An 8,269-nucleotide genomic window follows, 5' to 3' on the forward strand; every position below is an offset into this window, starting at 1 on the left:
ATAAGGCCAAGGTCTCAGCAAGGTGAATCTGTGTTCCTTGCCCAGTGTTGTCTTGACCCTGCCGAACATTATTAAAAATGCTGCCTTGCTCACCTCTTCCAGCTGAGAAGGAGGAGGGAGGTAAGAGCTCTGGAGTGGCAAAGAACCCCAGGGGTCAGTGGTTCATATGCCAGAAGACACTCACCACTGCCATGTCTGTCACCCAGCCAGCTCAGCACCTGAGACAGATGCCCGTGACAGGTGGGCATGGACCTTCTATAAGCTCCAGACTTGCTGCTGTTCCTTAGTAGGAGGAAGAGCTCAAGGGGAGGTCCATTAGGCCACATCCTTACAGTACTTCAGGTTTCTTTCTTTCTTTTTCTTTTTTCTTTCTTGCTTTTTCTTCTTTCTTTCATTCTCTCTCCTCTTCCTCTTTCTCTTCTTCTTTCTTTCTTTTGTAAGTTGTCCTTGAATTCGCATTGTTAGGAGGTAGATGGCAGATGTGAACTGAGCTGGAATTTCATGGAGAAATAATTTTTTTTGAAAAAATAAAAACAGTGATTACCCTTTCAGATACAAGTTTACTACTCATGTCCTTGAAAATAAATCTAAGTAGTAAAGCTATGTAATGCATGCTCCCTGCAAAAACTTTAGAGAACTTGAAAAACAATACTTATCAGTGACTGACCATTGTTCTCATTTTTTACAAGTGCTGCTGGGATAGTTCCCAATTATATGTGTCAGCTTCCAAGCTGCTATGGTACTGTAATATTCTTTTGGATTCCTGCAGTATTCGGTTTGGTGCTTTTTAACAATATATTGTGACTGATTTATTTTTGTTGTTGTTTGTATTTCATTATTGTTAAAAACACCAATAAAATTTTTCTGTGCATATCTTTATGATAAACACATTTTCTCAAGAAAAACTTTTAGCAGCAGGATTACTAGACCTGACTATATGCGCCCATCTAAGACTTTGGGTCCAAAAGGCAAAACCATCCTGCAGAAGTGTTGAGCCCAGGGCAGAAATGCCATGTGCTTCCACGTACATTTACCAACTCTTAGATTTATTGTTCCTTTACCTCATTTCCAATTTGATACACAGCCCAGAAGACAAATGAATAAACAAACCCTTCAGCTGACTGCTGGTAAGCCACAGTCTCATCCAGTTCTTGTCAGTGAGGTGAAAAGGAGAAAATTCAGATTCAGGCCTGCTTAGAATCAACCAAATCAGGAGTCTGCTCAGCCTGTCAGAGCTTCTGAGTGCAGAGATTTTTCTCAAGGCAAATCCCGTATGGCCTCAGGCAAAGCAGAGCAGCTGTCTCCAGTGTTTTCTTCTGCATCTGAAGGGCCAAAAGCAACAGCAGCTTGGCTTCCCCATGACTTGTCTGCAGTGGCTTCTGCTGGAGGCTCAGAAGAGCCCAGTCTCAGGAGTGCTTCCTGCCCAGCTGCAGGGGCTTAGCAGTGACAGCAGGTGAGGATGCTGAGGAATGGCTGGACACAAATACATCAACAGATAGAAAATTCAGGGGCTGTGACAAGTTGAACGGAAAAAAACCCCCACATTTTGTTTCACAAATCACTAATTGTCATATAGAGCTTTTATAAATAACTAAACTGGCAACAAATCATAGTAATGTTAGCAGTTATTGTAACTTCATTATCAGTAGAAATCATAGCTATTCTTAAGCCTATTACTGTTGTGGCAGATATTTTAAATGTCATTAAGCTCATCACTGCTTTGAAATTACAGTGATTATTGAGACCTGGTACTAGATCTTGTTATTTAATGGGTTGATAGGCATAACTATGACCATTGATAATTTATTCTTTTAAAAATTCTGATAACTGCATTTTAGTATAAGTGTTTTACTTGTTGCCTTGTATTTTTTATTGTAACATTTAAAACTTTATTCTGAGAGGGATTTTTTAGGCTTCACCAGACATCAAAGGGGTCCAAGACACAAAAAAAGGATTATAAACCTTAGAGAAGAAAGCTAAATTTGGGACTTGTGGGTGAGTCAAAGCTTCTGTTTTATAATTCCACAGTTGAAACATTTGTCTAACAGTGGAAGAACAGTCTCTTTCAAATATTTTCTCATCTCCCTTTTCCATGCATTCATTCATTTAACAACATGGATTTAACATCTACAAAGTGCTAAACAAACAAACAAGAAGTGGCCCACAAGGCAGCCTCATAAGCCAATTACTGACTCTAGTGGGTGGGAGGAAGATGGCTGGCTGGACCAATGGAGCCCACTAGAGCTCCAAGAAATCAGAGAAAACACAAATCAGTTGTTCATGGCTTTGAACTCCATGGAAACTCCCTCCCTAAAGTACAGATTCCATGAGTAAATTCTCCCATCAACCCCTCCTCATTCTGTGAATCCCAATCTACTCTGTCAAAATTCTCCTCATCCCTCAATGTTCTACTTCACAGGCCCCTTCCCAGCTGGAGTTAGTCCTTCCCTCTCCTGCACTCTCACAGATTTTAGCACTGTCACTTTTGGTTTTGGGGTTTTTTTTTGGTACCAGGGATCGAACTCAGGACCCTGTGCTTGCTTGCGAGGCAGGCAGCAGCACGACTGAACTAAATCCCTGGCCCATTATCACTTTTTATTTGCCTTGTTTGTGGGAGTCTGACTTGTCCCTAGGCACTGCATGCGAGGTAGAATATCCCAGATCCTGAAGCCCAGCAGGTCTGTTCGGAGTTCTGCTTCTTCTGCTTCTTAGGTAAGCCATGTGGGCAACTGACTTTCCTCTCCACTGGCCAATTTCCATCTACAAGGGGCAAAACTGTAACACATCGTCCACCAAGACCTCCCTCTGGAGTTTCCTTTGAACTCCAACCACAATCAAAATGTGATTTTCAGCCAGGCCTATTAGCACACGCCTGAGATCCCAGCACTCTGGGAAGCTGAGACAGAAGGATCCCGTTTGACCCCAGCCTGGGCAATTTAGCAACTTAGTGAGGCTTTGTTTCAGAATTTTAGAAAATAAGGGATTTACTTCAGGGTGAAAGCCCTGGGTTCAACCCCCAGCACATACAACCCCTCCCTACACATACCTCATGCACACAAAACAAACAGGATTTCCCAGAAGAGGCACTTGCTCTCCCAGCCCAACCACAGTGCTGCTTCCACAGCACTGTCTTCAAAACAGCTTGGTCAGATCCCCCGCTGCTCACCTGGTCAGGCTGGGCTTCCACTCCCTCTGCCAAGAGGTTCTCTTCCACTTAGTCCTGTTCATTTTTTATGCTCAGTTTGAGTGACTTTCTTTTAGAGTCTTTTCTGGAGTCCCATCCTCTAACACCCCACACAGAAATGACTGTTGCTCCTTAATTGCCCACTGTGTTCTGCACACTTGCTTTCAATAGCTGTCTATCTGCCTTGCTGGCTAGAAATTCCTAAAAAGGCAAATACCACGTATTATCTATATGTGTGGTGTCAGCACCTAAAAGGCTGAAGGAAATAAATGGAGGAATGAATGAATGAGTACCCCTCCTCTCCTCTCTCCACCTCTTTTTCAACATTCTCTCTCTTTTTTTTTCTTCCAGTACCATGGATTGAACTGAGGATCCTGCATGGAGGCAGACGTGGTGCCACTGAGCTAAATCCACTTTATAATTGTGGATAAGTGACTTCACACTCTTGAGACTCAGTGTCCCCTCTCTGTAGGAGGAAGGGGTGGAACTAGAGGCTGGTTAGAGACCCTCTCCTGCTCCTAGTGATGTGATTCTGTTGTGTGACTTTGCAGGTCTCCTTATCTGCTGGAACAGAAGAGCCTCCCAGCCACAGACTCTGTCCCAGGCACCCACCCAGCACAGGGTCCTAACTCTTGTATCCAGTTGGCCACTTAGTCCTCTCAATCCTACACCTTTTCATGTCTCTAAATCCAACACCAACCCCTTCCCCCCTGCCAGAATCTAAGTTACCATTTTCTCCCACAAAACTGTCCAAGTCACTGACTCAGCAAGGTACTGCCTGATCCAAGTGCATCTGGTCTCACACAAAGCCTGAATGCCCATCTTAGAGCCTGGTGTCCAGGCCACGTGCTTTGGGGAAGAGGTGTCTATACAGCCTACAAGAGCACCTCAAATTCTGGGTTTGCTATTGGAATTAAAAGAGCCCAACTTCAAATTTTTCCCTCCATCAATCCTATATGTGATTTATGTTTTCTTTTCTCACATTCCCAGCCTTTCCAAATCTGAATTTCCAGGAAGTCCCCCACTTCCTTGCTCACAGAGGACAAATCTGGTTAGGGGGAGAGATGTTCAGTTTCCCAACACCTATAAGCCCAGGTGTATTGTGCACCCCCCCCCTTCACTTTTCTTGTCCTTGCTCTGAGAGTTTGTTGATTACGCCACCTGTGTTGTGGTTCCTCAGGGAGTTGCAGTGTTTATCTCAGTGAATGATAAACTTGTGCAAATGTCTTCTCTCTTTTCTTTTTTCTTTGATCCCCTATCTAGCTGTTTCTTTGTTTTTCTCATAGCTTAGTGCTTTTGGTTTTTTGTGTGTTTGTTTGTTTGTTTTTATTTATTGAGACAAGATTTTACTATGTAGTGCAGGCTGGCCTTGAACTTACTATGTATCCCAGGCTGACAGAACTCACAGGGATCCTCTTGTCTCAGCCTCCCAAGTTCAGGGATTACAGATGTGAACCACCATGCCCAGTGGCTGAGTGCCTTAAAATGGTGATTTCTACTCACAAATTCCCTCTCACCTCCCATTCATTGTGCAGACCTCTGCAGTTAGGCTTCTTCTCCAGCCCTTTGAGTTCATCTCATTTTTCTGCTCACAGACCCCTTGGACAGTTCCTGTCTTTAATCTGCTCTGGCATCTCTCAAGCTCATCAGTGTCACCCACTCATTCCTCCTGGGCTTCTGTGCTCCATAGCTGGCCTCTCTCACCCACGATGATTCTTCCTCAACCTGCTGGGTCACGCCTGCAGCTAGCTTTGCCCAAGTTCTATCCTAGGCCTTGTCCTCCTGGATTGAATTTTTCCAGAGACACAAATCCACCCTAAGTGTTCTGTACCACTTGCAGTCATTTGTCACTTAACAACAGGGATAGTCTGTGAGCAGAAAAAGATCTGAATTCAGTGGGAATCCCCTAGTCTACAAGCCACAGCAAATCCAGCTTAAACCAGTTCAGACACTAGAGCGATGTCCAGGATGTGGGTCTGGCTTTAGACCCAGGTGATGCTAGGGATCACATGATGTCACATAGATAGATCCAGCTTTCTTTCAAATGCCTCTATCTTGTGCAATGGCTCCTGCAGGATCCCCAAATTTTCTGCACATAGCTGCAGCACTTTCAAAGCTTTTATTGTCAAACTGCCAATCCCAACAGAGAGGGAGGGAGGAGGGGGTGGGAAGGAGGGAGACTGAGACAATATTCTGACTAACTCTGACTGGACCAGGCTGGGGCCCTGTGGCCAGGCATGTGGCATATGTCATTTAGGGCCATTTTGGTTGCCACACTGAGTTTCCCAAAGGCAAGAGGCCAGATCAAATGCTGGCAGCCAATAACAAGTGATACAACACCCTCCCTTCCCAAGCAAGTATGTAGCAAGACCACAACTTCCTCTCTGAAGCTGTGTGTTCCTCTCCTTTCCCTCCACTTCCCAGACAGAATTTATTTTCCCTCCTCGGTTCCCACAACACTTCAGTGTACAATGTGTAATAATTTGCAGGATTATCTGCCTTGGCTCCTTAACTGGAAAACCTCAAGGCAGAAGTTGTTTCTAATTCCATACCCACAGCATCTAGAGAGCTCCCTATGCTTGATACATGGTGGATGCTTAATAACTATGGTGGGTTTCACAAATGAATAAATAGTAGCTTCATCTATGGAAACATTCAACTCTCCAGCACTGGTTTTTCTGGCTTTAGGGTTGTGATATAGGAATGGGAAATGTCACTGTCTCCTCTATGCTGCAGATTTTTCTGGTGCCGTGCTGGACAGGGAGAAGGGCACAGCATTTACCTTCATGGTAGGTATTTGACTAGGGATCTTCTGACTCAATTTACTCCTACTCTTCCCTTTGTGGTTTCTTAAAGGACACAGAATTCCACTGATCCTGCTGGCCAATGAGGTGATAGCTCAAAAAGAGCTTGGGACAAGGTCCTGCCCATGACTATTGGCTGAAGGGGCTGAGATTCACATACCAGCCCCAAATTGTGCCTCCACTTACACTGAGTGGTAGACAGAATGCCAGCTTTGGGGCAGCCACAGGCCCCAGACAAGCTCCACGTGTCATGAAGGAGCTGCCTGTCTTTAGGAAGCAGATAAAATAGTAGCTAAGAACCACAGACTTTGCTGTGGGACAAACCTGATTTGTGTCACACTTATTAGTTCTTTAAACTTGACATTGCAAGTGACTTTTGTAATATGGGTTGATAGTACTTTCTTCACAGGGCTGGTATGAGAAATAAATGAGACACTGTCTTGAAAGTGCTTAGCACTCAGTAAATGCTCAATACACATAATAATAACAAATGGATCTATTATTCTTTCCCTGAAAGCCCAGTCCAACCATTTTATATCTATGAAGGTGAATGCTCAGCTTTGTGCATTTTCAACTGTTTGGATCTATGAAGTAAAATAAAACCCCACAGACATGAGAATAAGATGTAATCATTTTCTTCTTTAAGGGTCCACACATTTGAATTATAAAAGGAGAATCCAATGAATGAAGGTACAATATTTTAAGAATCAGCTGTTGTATGGCTTGGATCACAACCTCAAGTGCCTACCTGGATCAAGTGTGGTGTTGGATAAGAGGGCATGCTGGCATCTGACAGTATGGGAGTGTCACAGGCATGGTGGGACTGTGGCCGGAGGGCCATGCCTGGCCCCCAGTGAACAGCAGTGATGACTCAGCAGCAGCTGACTGCTGTTATGAGGCAATACAGGTTCAAGGTTGCTAGAACTCAGAACAGTACCTCAGCTTCAAAAGAGATGTCACTAATCCGTTTTTTAAAAAGGTCTGAAAGCCAGCTGTGGTCAGTGGCCCTGTCATGACCCAAGGACCACCAGATTATCATCTCTATCTCAGCTGACTTTTTGCCACTGGTGTTCCTCAAAATGAGTTAAACTTTACAACTTTAGCAGGCCGATTCTCAATGCATAGAAGTATTTTTCTAAACTCTTAGGAAAATAATTCATTCGTACACATAGGAAAGCAATTGTTTTCTATAACTTTGCCAAAAATTATTCTTCCTGTATTAATTATATTACAGCTTCTTCAAAGTCAACGTCAAGATTTACCTTTTTAATGTCTCTATTCATCTGTTTACTGCTCCCTGATTCTGATATATGGAATTTTCACTATGTTCATCTGCAGTTATATTGCTTCCTAATATTGTTTCATGTATTTCATAGGTTTGTGTATCAGTTAAGATATTAGACTCAAAAATGTGTGTTGAAAGCAAAGAAATTTCTTTCTTGCTCTCTTACAACAGTCCTGAGTAGTTCCAGGTTGAGAGATGGGGGAGGACTGTGTTCCACTCTGTCACCCAAGGGCTCGGGATGATAAGGCTCTGCCATTTTTCAACACATGGTTTTCAAAGTGGCTGTCATTGTCTCCAACCTGTTGACTGGAGAGGAAAGAACATGGAGGATTGCACAGAGGAAATTTTTATCATAGGCCTAGCTAGAAATGACAAGCCACATTTCTTTGGTAGAATTCAATTGCACAGGCTCATCCAGCTGCAAGGGAATCTGGTAAATAAATTCAGTCTCTGTGCCCAGAAAGCAGAAGAGATTTTTTTTGGTAAACATCTGCCAGTCTCTGCCAATGAATCCAAATAAGCATTTCAACTTCTTGCCCTGATAGAACACACCCCCCCTTCCTGGGACAACAACCCAAAGTCCCATCTAACTTCTATATCAACTCCAAGAATCTTCGTGTGAGGCACAGGTATGTCTGTAACTTTCTAAAGTCTGGAGATCTATGAACTACAACAAAGTATCTCCTCTCCATTGACATTGCCCAGTGGCGGGCACAGGAGCTGCAAAGAAACGTCCATTGGAGATACATGAGAGGTCCCAGTCGCCGGCAACTATGGAATCTTGATGGGCAGGGATGGAGAAGACCCATGTTCTATCAATGGGGGAGTTATTTGATTAGACCCTGATTCCTCTCTCTAGGCACATTGTTCTCCACCCTGTGGGGAGCTTCTCTTGTCCAATATTCCCAGGGCCACAAATGAAGTGGGTGATGGGAAGAATGCTCTTCTTAGGAGCTAGCAGCTTTCAACACCCACTTTGCCCCATTCTAACTCTTG

The sequence above is a fragment of the Heterocephalus glaber genome, unplaced genomic scaffold (genome assembly GCF_053883595.1).
Source record: "Heterocephalus glaber isolate CG9 unplaced genomic scaffold, H.glaber_assembly_v1.0 deba00001666, whole genome shotgun sequence".
Taxonomy (NCBI): domain Eukaryota; kingdom Metazoa; phylum Chordata; class Mammalia; order Rodentia; family Bathyergidae; genus Heterocephalus; species Heterocephalus glaber.